This window comes from Strix uralensis, chromosome 19 (assembly GCF_047716275.1).
Source record: "Strix uralensis isolate ZFMK-TIS-50842 chromosome 19, bStrUra1, whole genome shotgun sequence".
Lineage (NCBI taxonomy): Eukaryota > Metazoa > Chordata > Aves > Strigiformes > Strigidae > Strix > Strix uralensis.
The window spans coordinates 8402518-8405650 of record NC_133990.1 but is presented as its reverse complement, the minus strand read 5'-3'; positions in this window follow the sequence as shown (position 1 = coordinate 8405650).

The following is a 3133-nucleotide window of genomic DNA, read 5'->3' as shown; positions in this document are numbered from 1 at the left end:
GGTGATGACTTTTCAGTGTCCCCCACTGCAGGAGGGCCATGGGTGGGGGCTCGCTGGCCACCAACTCCTTTCCCCCCAGGCCCAGGACACTGCTCAGCCCCAGGCCCTGACCTCCCAAGCCACTTGCTGTGCCACCCACCCCCCTTTCTATCGACTCCAAACAATGCACCTGGCAGTGGTGGATGAGTCAGGGCACAGCCTCCTCTGTTGTCCCAGCCCAGGGGCCCTTCAGCTGCCTCCTCCCCACCCAAACCACCCCTGGCATCCCCGCAGCCCCCCCCCAGGGACTGCTGCCAGCTCGCCTTCCCTGAGAAAGCAGGGACTTTCTCAGTTCCGGAACGGCTGGAGTCCATGCGGGAGGGGCTTGGGTGAACCCCTGCTCCTCCTCCCTGGGTCCCTGGAGGTGTTGGCTGCACCCCTGGGGTGGTGGTTTGGGTGCTGGAGGTACTTGGCTGCACCCCTGGGGCAAGGCTCTGGGTGTCAAGAGTACCCTGGCTGTGCACCTGGAGTGGACGTCTGGGTGTCAGGGGCCCCTGACTCTTTCCCCAGCATAGGGGTCTTGATGCCAGGGGATCCTGCCTGTGTCCCCAGGGTGGTGGCACGGGCATCAGAGGTCTTTGCCTTATCTGAGAAAGCACCTGACCCCTTCTCAGGGGCCACTGGTGCTCTCTGCGGCCCCAGGGAGCCAGGCTGCCCCTGTGGAGTCCCCTTGCTGGTCCTGGGTGCAGGCTGTGTCCCTGGTCCCTTCAGTCCCAGCGCTGAGCTTGCCCCATGCGGGGTGTCCATGTCTGCAGTGGGGGGCTCGGCGGGGGCAGCCTGGCCCTCACTGCCATCCTGCGAAGAGGAGGCAAAGGGGAGCAGGTTTATGGGCGGAAGTGCAGCGGCAAGGGCCGCCCGCCCTGTCCTCAAACCCCCCAGCTCACGGAGCCAAACTCAAGTACCCCAAAGGCAGAGACTGCCCACCAGGCAATCCTCCAGCACCTCCCAGCGCACCATGTTGCTCACCTCCTCTGGGGCTGGGTAGAGGCTCAGCCTTTCCTTCAGCTTTTTCTGGGGAAAAAGGGGATTAGGGGGTCAACCCTGGCCACGTAGCCGGGTGAGATGGCACCCACAGGAGCACTGACCCCCTCCAGCATCGCTGCCCAGCCCTGCTGGGACCGTGCCCTGACACCGAGGGACTGGGTGCACCGGTGCCCCGGGCACGCAGCCGCCTCCGTCCCGGAGCAGGATCCGGGCGTGCGCGCGGCCGTACCATGTCACTGTCCGACGCCGTCTGGTCACGGAGGGCCGGCAGCTGGCTGGCAGCGTCCTGGAGATTCCCCTGGAGCGGGACAAGGAGAGGGATGGCAGCCCAGACACAGGAGCAGGATTGAAAAGGAGCATCCAAAAATTAACTTGGGCACAGGACAGAGGGATGCCAGGCAGGGTTGTGGCTGTGTTGCATGGGTAGATCTTTATCTCCTCTCCTTCTTAGCACCCATGTTTCTTTCTTTACAGCTGTTTAGTTAAAAAATGTCTTAACATCACCTTGGTTGGTGCATGCAGTTACCTCTTCAGCCTTGGGACACCCTTCCTGCTCTTCCCTCCTGGCACCCTTCACGCCGGGTGACACCCAGGGCCGTGGGGCAGGGGTGGCAGGGTGACACAGAGGCAGGGAGCGGGGTGAGGGCCCAGCTGCCTCCTGGGGACACCGGCAGCAGCTCACCATGCCAAGCGTCTCCCGGATCATCCGAATGTTCTCCTCCATGCGGGACTGCGCCGCCTTCATCCTGCCCATCTCCTCGAGGAGATCCTGGGAGAGCGCCACGGCCTGAGAGAGGGGAGTGGCGGGGGTGAGTCCCGGGGGCACTGCGGGCAGCACTTACCATTCATCACACCTTCAGCAGCCAAGAAGGGGCAGCAGCTCCCCAGAGACCCCCCCCAACCCTGCCCCGGGGGGGGCCCACTGCACAGCCCAAGTAAGCGGGGACAGATCCAGCCCTGCCCCCCCCACACCAGGCTCTGTGCAAGACTACTGAAGCCGATCCAAAGGGCAAAGAGCTGCTGCCACCCTCTCAACCACAGCCTGGCCCGCGAGGGCAGCGGCAACCGCGGCTAACGAAGCGGGGAGCGATCAAGCAGGGGCCTGCCCCGAGGAGGGTGAGCTCAGCCACCCGGGGAAACCCTCCCTGCTGCCTTCTCCCTACATGTCCCAGCCCCAGCAGGATCCGGCCCTGCAGCACCCAAGGTGACCATTTCCTTGAACCTGAGCTTATTTCTTCCCACTGGGGATGCTCGCAGCCCCAGACGGCTCAGCGCTGTGCAGGATGAGGCCCCTCTCCAGTCCCCACCAGTACTGGGTCTAGCCCTTGGGCAAGCCAAGGGGATTTGGGCTGGGAGATGAGGCCCATGAGGTGCTGATGGAGCCTCTCAGCTGCCCGAGGAGTGGGTGCCGTACCTGGCTGTGGCTCAGGAGTGGGGAAGGGAGGGATGGAGAGTGGTAGGGCTGGATCTCCACAGGTGCTGAGCCTCTGGCTGGTGGAGCCGAGGGCACCGGGTGCTGTACCGGACCCACGACTTGCTGATGGCAACTTGGGGAGAACCCAGAGCAACTGGAGCAGCATTTCAGCCCCAGCTCTTTCTCCCCAAAACTCCATCCCTTTCCCACAGTGAAGCCCCACATACCACCTCGAGCTCAGGCTTAAACCAGACCTAAGGGCACCACAATGGTGGTGCAGACCCCAGAGGAGGGGGTGTCTCACGGGGGGGCACCCAGGGAACGGGGAAGAGCCTCTACCTTGGAGGTGCTGCTCTCGTTCTCTTCAATCTTTGCCTTCATCTGCCCCGCGTCAGCAGCCACGGAGGCGTCCTGGGGAGTGCTCACGGTCCCCTGCAGCGGGTCCTTCGCGGGCGTGAGCGACTCTGTGCCTGGGCCTCCGCCCTGTCCCCCTTCCTCTCTCGGGGGTGCCTCGGGGGGCTGGTCCCGCCCCAGGAGGGGGGGTCGGGCTGTGCCCTTGGCCCAGGGCAGGCAGGTCCTGCAGGCCCAGGTGCCTGAGCATGGCCTGCAGCAGGCTGTGCAGCGCCGTGAAGTTGACGGCCCCGACCTGGGGCGTCCCAATGGCGATGTCCAGCAGCTGGGACAGGCTGAGTGGGG